This window comes from Branchiostoma lanceolatum, chromosome 5, assembly GCF_035083965.1.
Source record: "Branchiostoma lanceolatum isolate klBraLanc5 chromosome 5, klBraLanc5.hap2, whole genome shotgun sequence".
In the NCBI taxonomy this organism is placed as follows: Eukaryota; Metazoa; Chordata; class Leptocardii; order Amphioxiformes; family Branchiostomatidae; genus Branchiostoma; species Branchiostoma lanceolatum.
Genome location: NC_089726.1, coordinates 2728883 through 2751397, shown reverse-complemented (window position 1 = coordinate 2751397; position 22515 = coordinate 2728883). Strand labels below are relative to the sequence as shown.

At 42.5% G+C, this 22515-nt stretch overlaps 1 protein-coding gene and 1 long non-coding RNA gene across 2 annotated transcripts in view; one reads left to right on the top strand and one right to left on the bottom strand.

Moving 5' to 3' along the window:
- Window positions 1-22515, bottom strand: part of LOC136434410 (gamma-aminobutyric acid receptor subunit beta-3-like) — a 77693-nt gene that overhangs the window by 39109 nt on the left and 16069 nt on the right. The window lies entirely within an intron of this gene.
- On the top strand, window positions 12498-15461 carry LOC136434409 (uncharacterized). The gene is made up of 2 exons (XR_010755743.1): window positions 12498-12919; window positions 14694-15461. It is a non-coding gene; the product is annotated as an uncharacterized lncRNA (long non-coding RNA).

Genomic DNA, 22515 nt, shown 5'->3' with positions numbered 1-22515 from the left:
TGAATAAAAGATGTTCGAAAACGATACTTATGTCGTAGAATACCAAAATCAATGCCAAAGTCAAAGAAAAAACAAAAAGAGGAACCTATAATTCGGTATATCATACTCTGTGTTCAGTCATTTGTTTAACCTCCCTGACCACATAGATTTCAAAATGAAGGCAACTTTTTTTATTCGCACGCTGGCGTCAGTTTTGGTGTTCCGGAAGGATGCCATCCATATAATCAAATCAACATTCCCAAACTTGACTGAAAAGTGTTTCAGATTGTCGTATCTGGACGCCACTTTGCTAAGGGTAACTTTAACAGAGACGGAATGCGGTATCATGTCCAACATCATCGACAGCTGCCAAGACGTGTGCGTCAATGATTTTCGGATAAACGGAATGCAATCATCGAAATGTTGTACCGTACGTTTTCATCCATATTTCACTTGTAATAGATATTGAATAGTTGTGACCGTGCACTAGTTTGCCATAATGATGATTTTACTATGGAGTTAGAAGAAAATCGTCCATAGAAAAAAAAAACTCCATAGAAAGTGTGAGATTCGGATGATGTTCAAATTCTCAATTATCTGCTATGAATCGTAAGATCGTACCACGACCGAATCTGGCTTGGACTACCACTAAAGGAGGCTCACATTACCACTATGAATCAGGATCGTATCGCCCCTGAATAAGGCATATATCAGAACTACACCAGGCTCGTACCGCACTAAATCAGGCTCATAGTGCCATGCGCCACTGGATCATCCTCGTACCACCGCTGAATCAGGCTCGTACCGTAACTGAATCAGGCTCACACCACCACTGAATCAGGCTCACACTAGCACTGAACCAGGATCTTTTCAACGCTGGATCAGGCCTGTACCACCGCTGAATCATGGTCTCACCACCACTGATCATGAATCAAGCTTGTACCACTACCGAATCAGGTTCACACCACCACTGAAGGAGGCTCGCACTACCACTGATTCAGGCCCGTACCACCACTAAATCAGGCTCTCGACACTACTGAATCGGGCTTGTAATACCACTGAACCAGGCTTGCACCACCACTGAATCAGACCAGTACTACCAATGAAGTATACGTAGCCTCGTACGAAAACTGAATGAATATCGTACTTCTACTGAATCAGGCTTTGCCACCATTGGATCAGGCTTTTCGACCACAAAATCTGTCTCGTACTACCATGAAATCAGGCTTTACCACCGTGACGTAACCACTGATCATGAATCAGGCTCGTACCGCACTGAATCAGGCTCATAGTACCACTGAATCAGGCTCATAGTACCACTGAATCAGGCTCTGCCACCATTGCATCAGGCTTTTCGACAACAAAATACTAGTACTAACATGGAATAGGGCTTTACCACCATGACGTATCCACTGAGTCAGGCTTTACAACGTAACCACTGAATCAGGCTTTACCACCGTGACGTAACCACTGAAGCAGGCTCGTACCGGTACAGAAACAGGCTCGCGTACCGCTGCAGGACTAAGCTCTTGTAATACCACCGCTAAGGCTCGCTTCTTCATGTTTTACAAATCGTCTGGGGATCCAGATCCAGAGATTTTCACTTGTCCACTCATGCGGGTACTCCCGTTAACTCTGCCAATTGCGCCCCATTAATGGGGAATGCAGACATCTCGCCATCCCGAAATGTTCTCGTCAGTTCCCTGAAGTGTCTCTTATCTCTCAGTTGGCTGATCGCGGTTCATACGGCTTGGCATGATTGATGACAGAGCAACCGGAGTTATCGATTGCAGTTGTGCGGCTAGCAGTTTCTAACCCATATCAAGTTTTTCTTCAACTTGTCAATACTTAACGTTACATAACGCGTCTTGATTCGCATCAAATGATGTGTGGTCTTTAGTCCTTCATGCCTGAAATAGGTCTATCTGATTACTTCCAATAAAGCTCGCCACATACGGCACCGGACATGTTGCAGGGACATCACAAGATGGGAGTGATTCACGTTTTATCTAAAATGGCCCTGAAATTCAGGATTCTCTGTCGCATACAGGGCAATTTTTGACATGAAAGGTGCAAGCTCTCAGGTTGTCAGTGACAACTGACAACGCGATAGCTTTAACTCCAGGGCAGCTTAAACCATACCGATTTGTCATCCTCTGACGTTTGGAGAGATATTCGAGTGATGACCGGCAGTAACCCCATCCGCTGTTTGAAATCCAACTCTTAATGCGCGATGGCAAATGAAAGGTCGCTTACCTCACACGGAGGAACAAACGTAAGAACATCGATTCTTTATACCCCCATTCCACTAGGACGGCGCTCTCGCCGCGCGCTCTCTACAACCTCAAATTCGACACAGTGCTGAACGAATTTCATAGATCAAAAAACGAATCTTTTTACACTTTGTGTGTTTTGCTGTCTTTTCAGTCATATTTTTACATTTCGCATGATATTCCAATTATGAAATCAAGGATTAGACAAACCCGATGTATGTCGCAGCGAGAGCGCAATGCGGTCGCCTTCTAGTAGAATAGGGGGCTTAACGGCAAAGTTTATTCAACGAGGACAACACCCTTGCTTTAAACCAGAAATCGTACGACATCAGTTGCATTGCCAGGTCGCTGCCCGACTGATGACCTACCCTTTACAGTTTATGCACCAATGCAACGCGTTACATTAATGCAGACCATCCCGCACTGTCCTGCTCACGGGATCACAATTAAAGCTTTGCTGCCCTGAAACGTCAATTTGGTGATAAAAGCAGGGCTTCCATCAATGCCACGGCGACGTTTCGTCTGTGGACTAAAAGGGGGTCCCTCCACAACGGGAGTGCGGCCAACTCGGCTTTGTCTGTCTGATGGAAGAGTACCTCTGTCTGGCAGCAAAATATATTCTTTTGTTGTGAGTTATTTTAAAGGCTTGAGAGTAGATTAAACTTCAGTCGTCTCGTGCCACGCGTGGTTTAAACCATTTTTCACTTGTTCTGACAAAGCTATGTACAATGGAAACCCGACAAAGTGAAAAGAAAACGGGGAAGACCCAAGCTTACATGGAGAAACTTGCTACAGAAGGACCTTGACTAACTGGAATTACCATGAAAGGAGAAGAAATCCTAGCCCAAAACCGCACTGAATTGGGGAAGCTTGCTGCCCGACGTGCCACTAGTCACGGGGGGATCTAAGTCTAAGTAAGTCTGACAAAGACCTAGCAACTTAAGTGAAGCGGTTCTTTTCTCTATGTTGAGAAATTCAGACATTAAATTTTCGACGACTGATGGTGCAATGTGGCTCGTCACTGATCACGATTTGGGCCAAAGCAGACCGCGGGGTGGACTCCTATCATAGACAAGTTTGATTGGTTATCTATTTATCTATTTATTTATGTATTTATTTATCTATTTTATCTTGAGACACCTGGGTGGCCCAAACAGCCATAATAGCTGATTTCCATTGAGGCCCAGGATAACATATATATATACACAGACAAGAATCACAATACGTGTTACAATTTGGCAGTAGAACGGAAACGGACATCATAGAATAGGTACAAATAAAATCCGGTTTGTCAAAATCAACAATCAAAAGTCCATAAATCAAAGTCTAATCCGTTTTAGGTCAAAAGTTTAACTTGTTTTAGCCTTTAAGTTGCTTGAGGCTCTTCCAAAAGCGGAACCACTACCGGTAACGTGCGGTTCAAAGTCGAGGCTCTCCAAATCGTAAAATGTTTGTGAGTTATGTTGAATTACCTGATAGTGTTAATCGGGAATTAATGTTTCCGCTCTTAAAGCAAAGTCAGTCAGCCTCATAATTCTTCATGCATGCATGACATAACCGCATTAAAACTGCGGTGCAGCTAAATCTACTACCGTGTCAATATGTTACAACATACAATTGTTTACAGTCGGTCATAAAGCAGTTCATAGCTCGTCAAACTCATTGTTGTATGGGCAACCAAAGCATGAATTTCACAGCAGCAAACTCTCATCAACCGAAGCTATGGGCTTTATGTAATACATGCGCGTCTGCAGAAACAATATCTAGACAGAGACCCATATATGCGAGCGGGGTCTGGGCAATATATGCACTGATGCCAGTCGGACTTTTCAGTATTCAGACAGGTACAAGCAGGTTCACTGTGATGTATCCTTGAAACCTTCCTCTTACTATGTATCCTCAGTCTTTTCTCTTTCATTAAAACAGAAATAAACGGATGCAGACAAGATTACGACGCACTCAAATTACATCAAACTTATACAACCTTCTATCTGTCGCTCCCATTTTAATACTTAAAATGCACATCTCACTTGTGTTACATTGTCAGATTAATTTGCATTTCTGTTGTCTCCGTCTAATCTAACAAAGGCTGTTACGGTGTAATGTTGGTTTTGATTACGATCAGTCTTTGTTTGGGGATTAACTCATTGAGTGACTTTCAAAGACACACTCTTGGTGCGTTTGATTTAGTTGTCATGAAGGTTTATGAAGTGTTGTCACAAGCTGTGGCAATGTAGGACGGCCCTCGTCTGATCTTATCGTCCCGTTGGGCCCATCAGTACCAACTTGCAAGACATTGGGCTGTTTATGAAAAGGTAGTACCATTTTTCACCGGGACGTTTAATCAGATAAGATGAGCAGCCAAGTTTAGAGGGTCGTTACTTCTGCAGTGACAACAGTTTTATATTATCTTTTCATCATTGCCTGTCAAGTCATACTGATAAGTTTCTGGTGGTTTCCCAATATCTTGATAATGCAAAAACTGCAATCTGCGTAAATATAACAACCATATATGTAACAATAAGGATGGTCTTGTTAGAGTGTTTAGCCTTCATTTTATTTACAGGTTACAGCCACATTTGAATGTTACATTAAGCAAATATCACAGTTACTGATATCACTGAAATACGCCACCGTCTGTCAAAGATAGATGTTTTCTATATTTTGCTTCCATAGTTTGCCCTCCCACTTATTCTTCATTCCAAGAAATTGAAATACTGTTCATGATCTACCTTCTCACGATACCATCGTGGTTAATCTCGCCATGTTCAGATATTGCACATCTATGTCCTTCACCTCTCTCGTGACCTCTAGTGAGGTCGTCTAAGGTATACGAGTTATTCTACCCATTCCGAATGGCACAAGGGGAGCAACTGTGCTCGAAGTTTCTTTAGCAAGATGTGGGTGTATGTGGTAATGGCTTGCCATCTCTTTTCAATCACGGCTGATCCGTCCGTAAAATTGTGACCAGCATAATTGTTTAATGTCATCTGACATCACCACGTACGGCTCCAACCTTGAAGCCATTGCTACCCGTTACTAACCTGATTTCGTGCCAGTGGGCACGATTCCAAGATTTACAATGCCATGCTTTTTCTCTCATTTTCATCAAATCGATGTATCTGCGAGTTCCAGCCCATTGTGGCATACATATATAGCCTTTAACACCATTTTGTGTCACATACAAGCCCTGACCTTGGTGCTGAACGGAGATTCGATTAATTCCTGTTGCCAGTTTTGAGCCACGGTGAGCACAGTAGCTGCAGCTATATACGTGTATCATAATCCTTCTAGTGAGAGGTACAGCCAGGGATCCCATGTTTGGGCGAGTCTCAAAAACGTGTATCATAATCCCTCTATTGGGACGTACAGCAAGGGATCCCATGTTTGGGTGAGCCTTAGCAACGTCGTCAACGAACACATCATTTTTCTCAGTAAGAGTCCGCTCATCGGCCGACGGTCGTTTATGATGTGCTCCGGTTAGCATGAGCTGAGTTTCACTGTCATCACAGAAAAAACACCCGTTACGGTTTGCATTATAAGAAGACGGTAATTTCTGTATTTACCTTATAGCCTCCTGCCCTAAGAGTTTGTTTAACGTTGTCAGTTAAAGTCCGGCCGTGCACAATGTAATTGACATCCAGTAAGACTACACCATTCGCAGTGACTTATTACGCCATGTAAGTGGCACCTCACAGGAAAACGAGTGACCTCCAAATAAAACATTATAGGACGCTGATCGTATTGCAGATATGAAACCAAACTACGTGTATTATTCATTCCTCACAGGTATCTCACAGGTTGATTGATATTCTCTATCTAAATTATTCAATTTTACTGACTGCTGGCTGTATTGCTTGAGGGACATCGTAACGAGCTTTCTTGCCGAAGTGCATCAACTCGGGAGCGACTGAAGAACGTATGATTCGGGGTGTGCAGTTAAGCCCTAGTGTATTCCTGTCTCCTGTTAAGGGTAACTTGACGATTTGAATCTCTGGCGAGGACAGCGATTTCTAATTTTCCGACAAGAGCATTGTCTGTGGCAACTGATTTCGGCCCCAAAAGCACTTTGCCAAGTTCCAAATCCACACTACCTGGTCTTCGTTTCTAACTAGACATTAATCCTTGTGACTCAAGATGGTTAGGAAATGCATGTTATAGCTGACCTGAAAATGATGTAGGCACAACAAGTACAGGTACATTTTCTGATGACGACCCTAGTCCAAATACGCCCTGATGACAAGTGGTATGCCTTCAGTGTTGATAGGATCGAAGTCAAGGTGTAAAGAGTTCGCCGAAAAGGAATGCATTCATTCCTTCACAAACCATTGAACACAACTAACTGTACAGGACAAAGTGGCGATGGACTAAAGCTATGCAACTTATACTCTCGCTGCCAGACATGTTAAAAGTTAAAGTCCTTCCCGCACCAAAGGTCACACAACTTTGTGCAAGTCACCACAGAAGGTGAACACTCTACCCACTCGGCCATTGCACCGGTGCCAGATATGTACAGCATGGAAAACAAAATGTTTATGAAAACAAGCAAACAATTGGATAATACAAATACACAAAACAGTTTAAGCGAAATTCTAACCGTAAATACCGACCAAAGGAAAAGAGAGAGGCATATGGCTAAACCTTTAGCTCTGCCGCGCATCCTAAAAGATACGTATCGACGTAAGTCTCATTTCTTTCTTCTGAACAGGGCCATATTTATAATGGTTGTTAAGCTAAAACCATTTAGAATGAGCAGATTTTTCTCTCTCTTCCATTGCCCCTTCATCGCTAACGTAGATATATGAAGGGTTGAGTGCACGTCGGCGGTTGGCCGTATCTACAAAGTAACACATTGGAAAGTCTAAGTATATTCCGGCATTGCATGTGCAGTCATTCAAGTCATTGAACTTCACAGATAGCTATTTAAGGCCGAGCTTGTTGCCAATGAATAACGAAGCAGTTCCGGTCCAGTCGGCATTACCTTGCCAAATCCATTCGCGAACATTAGTCATTCCGCGTCAGAGTTCCATTTGCCGAGGTGGGAACAAATCCCAGCGCGATGGACCACCCTGGGCGGAAATACGTTTTCCGGAGGTTTACTTTTTCAATTGGATGGTCACACTCTGGAAATGAAGTGCGCAGACATTTGTTTCTTGGAACGTCGACGGCAAATGTCGCCATTTGAAGGGCCGGGGGATGTCTTAAAAGGACTCCCCTACCATTGCCAGCCATTCCTCTTCGGCATAGCCTAATAGGTTTCCGTTGGATGCAGGACTAAATGTATCTAAATGTTTGGGTTGGGATTTGGTCTTCGCACTTTGAGTAGACGTGTATTTTTTCATATCACAATGACTTCAAAAGAGTTTGAATATCAATCACCACTTCAAGACAAATTGCACCTTTGTAAGTGCACTTACCTCGTAGTCCTCTGGGGTTTGTTATTTATGAGACAAGTAGATAAGAGGCCGGCTAGTGCCCCTTGTTAATGAACACATTTTTAAAGATACTGGTACCGTTAGAAGGAAACAAAGGAATCATATCAAGTTCAGCCGACAAGATTACACAGTAATTACACTGAACATCTGTTACAATATTCAAATTTTTGTCTAATGGAAACTTGTTAAATTGATAAATATACCATTGACTATTACTTTTACGTAAGAGGATTTCACATTTAAAGTCAGAAGATGACAGGAGGATGATTGTCTTACTACAAGTAAAGACACAAGAAGTAAAATGAAATTCATAGCAGAACAAAAGGTAGCAGGTGTGCTGGGCACACAGCTATGATGAACATATTGTGTCCGGCCAAATAATCTTGTGAAAACGCCGTGGGACAATCGGACGCGTAAAACCGAAGTTTCCAGTGTCACGACGTTTCCGACAGGTCACTAACTGAAAATTGGCAATTTGTACAATGTTACAAGGAGGAGTCGAGGAGACACGAGAGAACAGAAGAGCAATTGGAATTGGGTACGCGATAATTTGCGGGTTCATCGATGAAAATTGTATATGGCGCCATTCCATTTCTAGATCTTCTAAAGCCGAGGCTTTGACGACACCACGCGCTATAAACTAGCATGGTCAGCTCTATTCACGGTGTCGTTTTGGATCCACGCCAGATATCTAGACCATACTCTGTACAATATATGTGCTTCGCACTTTTAACGTCTCTTTTGCTTTGTCAATGTATAGAAACATTCATGGACGTGTCTAGTTCTCGCATGATACACACATGTACAGTAAAGACACTGGTTGTGGTTTTGTATGCGTCAAGTACTTGCTGAAAAAGTCATGGTGCAAGTTAATTCTACTTACTGGTCTCTATCTCTCACAACGACGTTAGGTAAAAATATTTGAAATCTTTTTTGAAGATGTATACCATCTACTTGTGACTATCATTTGAGACTTTAAAACAAATGCCCTGGTGCAGGCCCCATTTTCAAGATGTTGAGTTACACAAACAGATGAAGCGGGATTCTTCAAAAAGACCTCCCCAATCGATACCCTCTGTTGCTAGCCTAGAAACATGAAAGTTGTACTCTGTGTGTCCTGACAGATTGACCAATATATCTGATTGCCTAAAATACCGTTACCTCTTCTCCCCCGAATCAACTCTATAGTAAACAGAATCCAAAATAATAAGGGAAAATCCATTTTATTCCCTTTTTTTTGACGTGAAAACAAGAAAATTAAGCCTTCTATTCTATCAAAATCCAGCCTTTCCGAGGTATTATTCGTATTTTTAGTATCTTGATTTCAAACAATTTCAACTTATCAAGGATATGCCCTCAAGCGAAGTTTGGTTCCTTCAGCATACTTAAGGATATATCCTTCATCCAATGACTTACACCTTGAGAGACTAAAGGATATATCCTTTCTCTGGACGACTGGAGGATATATCCTTACCAGCAATAAAGGAGATATCCTTTTTCTGGAAGGGTAGAGGATAAATCCTTTTCTGGAAGGGTAGAGGATATATCCTTTTTCCTGGAAGGGTAAAGGATATATCCTTTTTCTGGAAGGGTAGAGGATATATCCTTTTTCTGGAAAGGTAGAGGATATATCCTTTTTCTTGAAAGGTAGAGGATATATCCTTTTCCTGGAAGGCTAGACGATATATCCTTCCTGGAACACTAGAGGATATATCCTTTTCCCTGCACTAGAGGATATATCCTTTTGCTGGAAGACTAGAATGCTAGAGGATAAATCCTTTCTTTAGAAGGCTGAAAGATTTGTGTTTCTTTGCAACATTGATCTCTTTTTTACCCCATAACAATGATGAACGCCTTTATCAATTAGTAGAATACTACATTTACGAGCAATGTATGTAAGAATATGAACAAGTAAATCACAATCCAAATCTAAAGGGGATAATTCTATTTTTTACCTTTTTCCGTTTTAAGTCTGAACTTTTAAGATGACAAAATGTTGGAAATAAAGCTTGATATGACATAACAACAAGATTTACAGACACTAACAAATTCAAAAAGACATCTATACTTTCTTAGATCTGTGGCCCTCGTATAACCGGGCACGGGGAAGATTTTTTGTCTTGGCCAGCCACGACACGAGGGAATTTCCGAACAATTTCTTAGATGTTAGAGGATATGACCACTCTGTATAACACGACTATGAGATGAAATGGTCGACATAAACAGTACAGACACGGGTTTATCAATATAAAAAACCTACAAGTCTTACCCCTTTCTGTTTCCTTCTTTCAAATTTGCAAGTATCCTTTATCCTTTGACTGTTTACAAGAAAAGTATCATGACATGTTATATGTTACCAACACCTGAGAACAGTATGTACAGAGAAACGTTGAAACAGGTGATTGAAAATGGGTATCAAATAACACAGTATAAAAACAATACATGTTTGGTTATCTACGCGATCCCCCATGGAACCGAAACATTACCAAGCAGAGACTTCGGTCGGGGGCTTTTAGTCGCCGCAATGTCTTACGGCGAAGAGAGCCAGCCGTAGCCTCCTTCGCAGACTTCCTAGAACGGCGGCGTATTTGGGGGAGGGGGGGAGGCGGGTTGTGGTTGACGCGATTTCTTACACGGACCAAGGTTTTCTAATGCCGGCAAGGGAGTTTCGCTGCCGAGGGACGACTGCCTTTCTCTCGGCGACATTACTCCCTCGGCAGCGAAACGCCCTTGCCGGCATTAGAGAACCTTGTCCCGTGTAAGAAATCGCGTCACCCCCCTCCCCCAAATATATAAATATATACGACGCCGTTCTAGGAAATCTGCGAAGGAGGCTACCAGCCGTAAGATTTCGCGGCCACTACTAGCCCCCCGACCGAAACCTCTGCTTGGAGAATGACTTTGGAGTCTTGATGTTTACGATGTAAAAGGGACCTTCGAAGGGCTCGGAGTTGGTGCTGGACATATACTGGATGAGTTATCATCAGATGACTTCAGTTAGTGTCCTCTGCGTACGCGCGTTCAAGTCGTACTCTGCGCTCTCCTGTCGTGCTCTGCTAACATACAGTATTAACCGGGTTAAACGCGTTGGCTCGGCCATCTTCATTGAAGTCATCACTGCGCGAAAGGGGTCCATTTCCGGACAAATCCGATATTGACACATCACTGGGCATGTTACATATTCGGACCGTTTCCAAGTACTCAAATCGATACCTAACATATTCGGAAATATTTTGATTCAAGAAATATTTCCTAGCAAATTCGGATAAATACAACTTTTTATTTTTCCGGATACTGTTCAGGGTCGTATCGTAACTCCGGATACGTGTTTCTTTATGTATACGGAGATATCTGTTGTTAAGATACTTCGGCAATCCATGTTGTATTCTGACTCTGCCGTGACAGGTCAGATATCCGGGAATGTATTGACTCCGAAAATGTTGCTATTCATTTCTGGACAAATCCAAAGTTTGACACATCACTGGGCATGTCAAATATACGGACTATTTCCAAGTACTTATTTCGACACCTGAAATATCCGGAAATATTCTTATTCAATGAATAATTCCTAGCAAATCCGGATAAATATAGTTTTTTTTATTTACCGGATTCTTAACAAGTTCGTATCATAACTCCGGATACGTAGTTCGTTATGTATACAGAGACATCTGTTGTCAAGCGCGAAAGCGGTCTATTTCTGGACAAAATCCGAAATTTGACACATAACTGGACATGCCAAGTATTCTGAACGTTTTCGGACATTTTGGCAATACATAACATTTACGGAAATATATTGAATCAGGAATTGTTTCGTTGCAGATCAAGCAAAATATGACTTAGGATATTTGTGGATACCGTACATGGGAGTTTCATTACTCCGAATGCGTGTTTCTTTAAATACACGAAGATATCTGTTGACTTTGTCATGACACATATCCGATAATATTTCTAATCCAAAACAGTTGCTATCTTTATTAATGCAAAGCAAGTACTACCGATTATGTGCCATTTTAGTTTCTGTAGTCCAGGTTAAGGTATGCGTTTTACTGTATTTTCCCACATATCCGGGAATACATATGATGGCCCGCGTCGTCAACCGATGAACGCGGCGACTATGATGATGATGATGATGATGATGATGATGTTCCATTTACGCAATATATTTCGTTCTCTGTGATAAAATGAAAGATTCCAGGCAAATCTGAATGTTGAACGTGCCGCGTATTCGGACAGTTTCAGAAAAGGAATTTCGACACAGCATATCGGGAAATATTCTGATTCCGGAATTGTTCATTTTTGTGTCCAGGAAATATCTTGGTTTATCTTTTGTCCGTATACGAAGCATGTTTTCTGAAGGCGTTCCGGACTCCGAAAATGACCAGAATCAAAACAGTTGTCCGGAAATAAGTCCGGAAATGACAATCCATAGCAGACGGGCATTGTGGGACACTTAGATTTCCGGAGGAATTTGCGCGTATCATGACCAAGATACGGTCGGTACAATAATATTTGTTGCCTCTAGGAGGAGCTTTTTGTCTCCGTGCTTGAAACTATCAAATCGATCAGCAAATACACAACTTTGGGTTTCTGGTAGTTCTTGAAATCTAAAAAAGAATTGCAAGAGTGCATTAAGTCAAACAGTGACACACTTTGTGATCTTGTGCCAATCAAAGCAACTTAAGTTAGATTTCCACAACCGATTTATACATGCATGTGCATAATTGAAATACCTGCATCAATATATTGCTAAAGCATGATATGAACACAAGCGTGTGGCCTGCCATGAAAATATATTCATATTCATATATGGGCACCCTTCCAAAACCGTACTGGCTTGTCTGTCTTCTCAGTTGGGACATTGGTATGTGCACAATTACGATAAGATCTGGCCACCAGATGGTTTGGAAAATATGCCTGATTTCTGATTGGTCCGTTCATCTATGACGCATTCCTGGAATGTTAGCGCCAAACTTAACGGTTCCGGCAGAGTTGGAGAAAGAAGCGAGGTGAGCTGTTTCAGCGTGTGCCGGAGGTATCTGCCGGAGCCCGAGTCTCTTAACATCCTATTCTCAATACGATCTGACGGAGTACTCCACCACGAGATTCGTCTTTTCTGAACCAACTTGCAAAGACGAGGAATGACCTGCATGTACTCGGGAGTCGGGACCGAAGTGGACGGTACGAGGACGGGGTGCAGTGACCTCAGCGGAGCATGGACAAGCCGAGAACACGGTAACTGAACTTCCAATATCCACAATTGGAGACGGGTTAAACTAATACCTACATCAGAAATTAGTCATTTCTTACTCTAGTGTGTCAATTTGCAGCTAGGAGAGTTTCACAGAAATTGTTTTCAAGCAGCTCTTCCGTGAAGCACAACAGGCCACCCACATGTATCATAATAGAAAACATGTGTGTATACGGAATATCAGTAATCAACATTTTCCCGGATACTGTTAATGGTCATTTCTTTACTCCGAATACGTGTTTCCCTCTGTGTACGGAGATATCAGGGGTTGGAATACTACAGAAATCCATGTTGTAGCATGACTACAGAGAAGAGTCAATATACCTGACAAATATTAGAAATTTTCTGAATATACCTATGCCGAATATATTAAGTCCAAGCAAAAACAACACTCCTTAGTGGTGTCGTATCGTGAAATATCAGTTCTCAGTAAATGCTACGTGTTTGGTGACCTGATACTCATCATATTGAGGACTGTGACCTATAAACATTATTTTGCTGCTGTCCTGTCGAGTTCAATAACAAAAGGAATGTTGTGTTTCTAGCCACATCATTTGATAAGGGTTTTTATTTTTCAATTCTTTTTAGATTTTCAGTTCGACCCTAGGATCTGTTTTAAATTTAACATATCATACAGGAATGGTATTATAATCTGTTCAGTCTGTTGACATTATCTTTGACAGTACCTTGAAATAATCTAGAAATTATTTTTATGCATATGCGATCCGAAAGAAAACAGTCTTTATTTGGTGATATTGTTTTGTTTTGTTTTGTTTTGTTTTGTTTTGTTTCGGATACTGTACAGGGGCGTTTCGTAAGACCGAATACGCGTTGTTGATTCAGTTTTCTGACTATACATAGATATGCTAAATATATTGACTAAGAAACTGTTGCTACCCTATGTCCAGGCAAAAGCAGTACTCCTGATTCTTCCGTATAAGTGCCACGTGCGTTTAAGTGGTTCAGATATGTGTTTTTCTCTATTTGCCCTTATATCCGGGAATACCAGTTTTCCGTATACAGTGTATGTAACATATTTCCTTCCCTATACGAGAAGGGTAGATTTCTAGGCAAATCTGAAGGTTACACGCGTATATCTGGACATTTCCAAACAAGAATTTCCACACAGCATTTTCGGAAATATTTCGACACAGGAATTGTTCATTTGCGTGTCCGGTTAATACCTTAGAATATCTGTTGTCCGTATATGTTACATATTTCCTCATGGTATTCCGGAATCTGCGTTCTTATCTCCGACACGTGTTTCTATGTACAAAGTCTCTCCAGCAATGCGTATTGTACCTGTAACTGTTTGCCAATAAGTCCGATGCCTTTCCGTTTTCCTAATTTGTGTTTCATCCATATGTTTCAGTGTTTTTATTACTCAACTGACCGCAAAGTTCATTGACTTGGTTTGGGTTTGTCACGAGAAGTCTACAAAGATAATGTTTCAGTTGGGCAGTATTTCAACGTTGTTGGAAACATAATTTACATTTCTTTATTGAGCCGACTTTGTTCACTTTACCTTTTGCTATCGTTATTTGATCATATGCATGATCCGACTGGAATTAGACAAGGCTAAACTTTAAGTGAACAGGTATCCGGTCATTGCTGTCTTTAGTGTTGTAGACCATCTTGTTTTTGATTCGATCGTTGTTTTGTTGTGTCATATCATTGGAGAGGGAGGGTGCGCATTTGATGTAGTAGGTCTCGACTCGTCTCCACATTTAATTTATTCTAGCCACGTTTATTTTTCAGCATCTTCCGCTGAGTATATCGGCGGGTTATAAAGACAGTTCCAGTGCAGCAACATCTTTGCAGCAAACCAACCTGTGTGACTTCCGCACGCCTATCTTGGAATAATGATATGTCTGTTGACACCTATACGTTTAAGAAGCAGTTCTATTTGTATCAGAACATTCCTTTATGTGACACGGATAACATGTTAGACCTGGTGCCTAACGAAGTTAATCAATCCGTACCGTAATTGCCATTGCGGGTGTGCCGTAAAACGCCCAGAATGAGTAAAATCATGTGAAAACACTTTGTAAATGTTCATAAGTAAACTACAACGTGAATATCTATATGTAGAATTCGTATGATTCATACTCTGATGTATTTATAGAGGTTACAGAAGAAGCTCTAACTGTTATGATATAACTTCTGCATACATTCTATATTCATTGATTTTCCGAGTAAGAGATTTGTATCATTGGTTTTCAATTACCCTCATTCAGAATATTGACGTTATATCACGTATAGTCTCTATTGATCTTATTTTTACTTTTAATTACTTATACCTTGATTTCCAGGGCTTATAACAGCAATGTTTTGTACATATATTACCACAATTAAGACTGTTCAAGATTGTTCACTGTGTAGTAAGTTATATACCTATTTCCGCTGTTGTCGAACATCTACCGATAACCAAATCCATATGCCTAACTTGAATCTGAATCATCAGTAAGCGTTACCATGAAACTGTTCAGATATAGGACTTAAACAATTACAGAGTGATTTAAAGTATTCTTGCTTTTCGTATTTTCTTTGCCATGTATCTAGTATGTTTAATCTCAGATATATAATTTCAGGAGCAAAAACACTCCATATACATTGCGGACTTAGTGTTACGGATATGCGTTTCCGACTATAGATATTCATTGGTAAGTTGCTGGATGTCCGTTGCAGAAAGACTCCGAATACGCTACCAAAAAGTTGGACTATCCGGGTGATATCCGGAAACAAAACTGCAGCATATCCGGATCCGGGTATGCGACGATGAAAAATGTTCCCGTTTCCAGCTCCAGATATTAATCCGTATTCGCGGTCTCTCCGTTGAAAAAAACCCGCATACGTTACCGGAAAGTCAGAATATTCGGCTGATATCCGGAAACAAAACGGTAGCATATCCGGATCCGGATATGCACCAATAAAACATGTTCCCGTTTCCGGCTCCAGATACTAATCCGTATTCGCGGTCTCTCCGTTGATAAAAAAAATCCGCATACGTTACTGGAAAGTCGGAATATTCGGCTGATATCCGGAAACAAAACTTTAACATATTCGGATCCGGATATGTTGCGATTAAATGTGTTCCCGTTTCCGGCTTTAGATATTAATCCGTATTCGCGGTCTCTCCGTTGAAAAAAAAATCCGCATACGTTATTGGAAAGTCGGAATATTCGGCTAATATCCGGAAACAAAACTTTAACATTTTCGAATCCGGATATGTTGCGATTAAATGTGTTCCCGTTTCCGGCTTTAGATATTTATCCGTATTCGCGGTCTCTCCGTTGAAAAAAAAATCCGCATACGTTACTGGAAAGTCGGAATATTCGGCTAATATCCGGAAACAAAGCTTTAACATATTCGGATCCGGATATATTGCGATTAAATGTGTTCCCGTTTCCGGCTCCAGATATTAATCCGTAAACTAAGGATATCGAGATCAAGAAACGTCTGAATATCGTCGGAAACGTAATATTGTCGGAAATATCCTATCATTGAAACGTCCGGAAATCGACCCTTTTCGCACAGTGCATAGACATCGGAATTGTCCCCTTCGCAGCCGCTGGGATTGGTGGATGGGATAGGCTGGTACTCTGAACTGAACTGGTTTGTACCCGGAATTGGCAGATACGGGCTCGACAAGAGGAAACACGGCTGCTCCTGGCTGAGTTGACATGATCTGGGGCTGGACAATTTGCAACATCCACGGAATGAGGCCGGTACAGGCACCCTGGCAGTCGCACCGAGTCTGATCCTTGTCTTCTGCCCGAACTGTGTGGTATGCTGTTCTCTGTAAAGACAGAAATACGAAAGGAAAAATTGTAAAAATAAGGTAAATACGATCGGATACGTGAATCAATGCAGAGCGATTGGCAGCATACACCCCGACAAACCAACCATTTCGACGGGCAAAAGAGCAATAACTAGAAAACGCATTACTTCTTGCGTCAAATATGTATTCAAACCATACTCACGCCGTAGTTTATATCTGTTCTAGATATTTTCTAGGCTATAGTTTAAGCGTAATGTGTAAGGTGATATTCGTTTCTGTACTACACGCGTGCCCATTTCCTATATATGGTGAATAATAGCGATGAGGAGGCGAAAGTTGAAGATATAAAAGCAGCGAACACCTGAGCGTTGACTCTGGCGGAACCAATTTGTTATGCTTTATGGCTGCGCTCATTAACATGCAATTGTCACATTGGTGTCAGCTAGCCCTACCCCGTGCCACCCGCTACCTAAATTGTTTGTCAGCTGCATGCACTGTAAACTGTATGATCTCCAAGCAGACGGGTGGCGCAGACGTCTTGCGGTTCAGGTTGCTAACTCAGAACCTGTCCAGGTTCGAATTCCTGACAGATATTGATGCTGTAGCCTTTACAAGAAAGCGGAAGTATACATGTTCTGATCAAATTCCATGGATCCTGGGGCCCAAATTCGACCCTAGGGTCGACCCCAGCTCTGACATGTTATGAGAGATTGCATTCGTCATTTCGGATAGTGACGTAAAGCCGGCTGTCCTGTGTATGCGCCAAACCTATGCACGTAAAAGGACCCAACACACATATCGAGAAGAATAGGGGGTGACCCAGTGTGCTTGGCCAGAAACGCGAGCCGTAGCGAAGCCGGAATTTACTGCCACTAGCTACTAGAAAAAAAAGAAGCATGCTTCACCTCAACTGAAGATGACTGCTTTATCAATCACCTACCTTACAATACCAGTTTCACCACTTATTCTCCAAGCAGATGTATGCTATCAGAAAGAAGAGTAGACACATCCATACAGATGTATACAAACAGACACATACTCTTTATCCGTGACTCCTGCCCCTCCACTTCGACTTTGTTGAAAAGCGGCCCGTGTGACTGAACATGTATTCGAAAGAAACTAAATGCTTTGACTTGACTTGATACCACAATAGACATGTGCAAGACGACCCTGCCATACATCTGCTTGATTAAGTTAATGATTAGCTAGGACCAGTCTGTGCATGTGAGCCTGCATGTCCTAGTTTTGAAGAACAGGCAGGCTGTTTGTGGGAACTCTCCAGGGGTATCTACAAGCAGATGTAGGGAGGCAACATCATATCTTTTCGCACTCCACAATTCACAATGCAAACTCCCTTGCTACTAACGGTTTGAAGCTAACCAATTCACATTGCAAATTTGTTAACGTAGCGAAATCCTTGAAATATGAATCGGTCGCGCGTCCTTTTTTTCTTCTTTAACTAAACGGGAATAGGACTATACATCACCTTAGATGACCATACCTCGATAAAAATACATGGTCTTTTTATTCACTAATTTAGGAGGAGAAACGGTACAGTCCATCATCATCAGTCCATGCCGGGGTCTTTATAGCTGCAACTTCTTCCCATAGTTGGAATTTTTCGGCTTGACCGTGCAGGAAATGCGCATTACCAGCGACAGAAATGCAGAAAAGACATCTCAAAACGACCATCTCTTCATCTGCTCGGAGATAAGAGTTTGACGCTGTCGTGATTAGAGCAAGCTTAATATTTTGGTCTCAAGCGTGACAGTACTCTGTTTAGGCAGACGGTCCGATAGCGGTCAGATAGCGCTCAGAGGTCACCTCGAGTCACAAGGGTGATCAGAGTTTCTCTGAGTTGAGTCACGTTAAGTTAATCAAGCTAAGGCCTTTATTTTACTTCGAAATGCCAAAGTTCGGCCCACACGGCCGCTTTCATGTTTGAGTTTCTTTTCATTTCCTTTGAACAGAAAACGGGGCAATGATTTTAAGAAGAAGTTTACAATCCTTCCAACCAACATCTGCTTGGAGAGTAAAGACAACCACATGTGTGTGTTTATTTTGCGCTGGGGCTTTCTGGTTTCGGGCAAGCGGCAGGAGATTTTTATGGGACAAACAGACCGGGTCCTTAGACAGACTAGCGTACTCTCCGAGCAGATGTAGGGAGGCAACATCATATCTTTTTTTTGACGTACTGTATTTTTAGGCGGTTTTATCGGTCTGTCTACTTTGTCATTTTTGTATGTGTCGCTAACCCAAGTGTGGGTTGGCTACACACAAAAATGACAAAGTAGTAAGCCCGATAAAAAGGGTTTGCGGATTCGATGGGGTGGTCTACAGGGGTGGGCTAGTGGGGTGGGCTACCTCAGCATCTACCCTTTCTGGACCTCAAGGCTGTGCATGGGGGTTTGGCCTCTTATGGAATTTCCTTGAAGAGGATCTGGGTCAAGCTGTGGGTGGGCTAGAGGGAAGGTAACAGCACCAAGACTGGTAGAAAAGCCATTTATCATAAACAAACTTCTAAGTACTCAGTATACAATTAGTTAGGATTTTAGGGAAGAGGTACAAGGGGAAATAAACTGGAAGTTGCTTAGAACAGCTAGGGAATGAGAGAGCCTTTGTTTGACAAAATTCAAAACATATGTCTCACATTTAGACTAGAATGTACCTGAATGCATGTGCTTGCATACAATGTACAATGTATTTGTGGTTATGTGTGTCAGTGTGCATGAGCGTGGGTTGGAATGTTTTAAGTGTGTGTGTTTGTACAATGTATAGTGTTGCTTTTGTTGCTCATTTCTTTCTTGTAGCCACAATGCTACTATCCTGTTGGCCTGACTGAGCAGTATATAAAGGAACAGGGAACATAGTCCTCCATGTTTAAAAATCTAAAACTGGGGATAACAAACTCCTGCACGATGTAAATGTATGCAGTATGCTCATTGCCCACCTCCACCCCCCACTGTAGCATCCCCAAAGCAATATGATCCTTCAGCAAAATAAAGCATTCTTTCCGGCCCTCCCACAGAGTGACCCATCTTTTCCTCAAGGAAATTCCATTCAATGCTAAACCCCCATGCACAGCCTTGAGGTCCAGAAAGGGTATATGCTGAGGTAGCCCACCCCACTAGCCCACCCCTGTAGACCACCCCATCAAATCCGCAAACCCCGATAAAAACGCCTAAAAACACGTCAAAAACTAGCCAGCACCCCTCCTCTGCTTGGAGAGTAAGATTTTCGGTCTGAAAGAACGCTCTACCTGACCTACATGATGCCCTTTCCCCTAACAATGACATCCTTTTTTGTCCCCAAATGTTCGGAAAACGAATGACATCCTTTCTTGTCCATATAAAATGACCGGAACACGACTTGTAAACCTGTGCACTGACTAGTCGGTAAAGAACATTTGATACCCTGTCGAGGCCTGTACGTTCCGAACGGCGTGGCTTAAAACACAAGATAACAATGACATCCTTTCTTGCGAGTCGCCCGAAGCAACTTTTATGCTACCATCTTAGCGATTTTTGTCTGTTTTTTCAAGACTTGCGGTTGCCCGCGCAAATAAAAAGTTTATGAGCAGACGAGAATCCCCCCTCCCCTCCACCTAAAATACGGCCTCCCTGTGGAAGATCATGGGACCGGGAGGGCCTCTTCCCAAATCACGCGTGGTGCAATGTATGATTTAAGAAACTTACCTTCTTTGGAGAGGTCTTATTCCAAAACAGCTTCATTATTTTGCCACGGATGTCCACAAGGTCGGGGTTTGTTCCATACGTACGTGAATGAAGGATACCCCAACAAGAGACGTCGGCTGCACTGACGATGACAAGTTTCCGTTTATTTGAACCACATGGCCGGGGCCGGGTTTCATCAGAGAAGGGTAGAGTAGAGGGGTTGTACATTATGTGAGAAGGGGAATTGATGCTCTAACATTACACGGACGAGTTGGGACAACCGTTGATCATGACACAGCTTCTTACAGTGGAGTTTTTAGTTCAAAGGACCTCCTTGGTCGGTTGGTGGGATGCAAGCAGCTCAGAGTTTGAACCTGAAGCTCTCGGCCGTCGTACAGAACGACTCTGCCTCATCCCTGCGAAGCATATAATGAACACTCCTGGAAGGAATCCTCAAGATAGGCCAAACAAAGGGGTGGTTATCTAGAGTAGGGCCTATCTGTCGGTTGGAGGTTGCCGTGTAAAATTGTACTTCACTGAATTAGATACTTTTAGGAAATATCGAAAATACATCTTAATTTAAATATCTTAAATATATTACCTTTTACCTTAGAAATATCGTTTGATTGTAAACTGTTTCTTTTTCCTCTTCCTTCACGGCAAGGAAGTTATATGACCACTCAACTGGCAAGGGTCGGTCCGATACTTCAAGCAGATGTTGTTTTTGACCTTCTGGTCACATCCCCGCGTTCTGTTCTTCCGGCCCAGCCAATGCTTGCATATCTACAGTACAGCCTGGCCGGAGGACCTTTTCCCCCGGGGCAGGTTGCTCGCATATACGATTTTTGGCACCGTGTAGATATGCTTGGAAATTAGTGTAACTGGTAGTGTAACATGTTTGTCTTGAGGACATAAAGATAACGAGCCAAAATAGAAAGCCCGACAAAACGACAGTGGGTTGTACATTATCTAAGTAGACGTCAAGAGCTATCCGGAGACGAACCTCTGCTAACAAAAGCTTATACAACCACTGAAACTGACAAAATCTAGACGGTCCCTCATAAATCATTTCAGACCCCAAAACTCAGTGATTTTCGGAATCCTTGAGGTAGAAAAAACGAAACTTGCAACCACAGTGCCAATTCTATTTTTACGGTATTTCAGGTAAATTAAAGGTCAGCTGCCAAGAGCACCAGAGTGTCAACTGTATCTCCTACCAGCCTTCCCCGGCCAAAAGGAATTTTATTATAATATCGCCTCGCATCGGGCGAATGGTCTGATATCCAGGCTAAATATCGTCCCTGTTCATCTAGGTCAGCAATATAGTAATAAGATTTAATCTTTACAACTGGATAAAACACATATGAAAACCAGACGTATTGAGCGCCCGTCCTGCAGCTCTTTGTCCATGAGGAGAATGTAGCATTCACGGCACGGACGGGCGCTCGAAACGTCTGGTTTTTATATGTGTTTTATCCAGTTGTAGAGATTAAATTTGTTTACTCTGTCATCCTGTTTAGTTTCAGGGTGAAGGCGGGGAGCGGAGCTTGGGTAGCGGATTAAAGACTGGACTCCAGGCTGTCAGCTCCCAAGCTCAAGTCAGCCCCCATATAAGCCATTCTCTGGCTAGCCTGAATGCCAGACCCATAATCTCTGCAATATGTATCGATAAATATTTCAGAGATTGGGGGTATGACATCCAGGCTACTCTGACAGGCCGATACGATTTTGCTCCCATGGAGATCTGCTTTGAGTTTAGCCCCCGATCTCCCAGGCCTGCAGGCTCCCTTGAAACAGAGGCCTCTAAGGAAACTTGACCTGCCCCAGGGGAAAAGGTCCTCCGGCCAGGCTGTACTGTAGATATGCAAGCATTGGCTGGGCTAGCCTGGGTGCCAGACCACCGCGCTCCTGGCGCTAATCTTTCGGCCGGGGAAGCAACTCGCGCCGCCGCCACAGACAGCACACGGCCCACTAATTATCTCTAGCGCGATAGATATCAGGGTTCGGCTGCCAAGCGCGCCCGGGTGCTAACTCTATCCCTACTACCAGGTCTTCCCCGGCCAAAAAGGCTTATCATCGCATCGCGCGAAAGGTCTGGTATCCAGGCTATGGCTGGGCCGGAAGA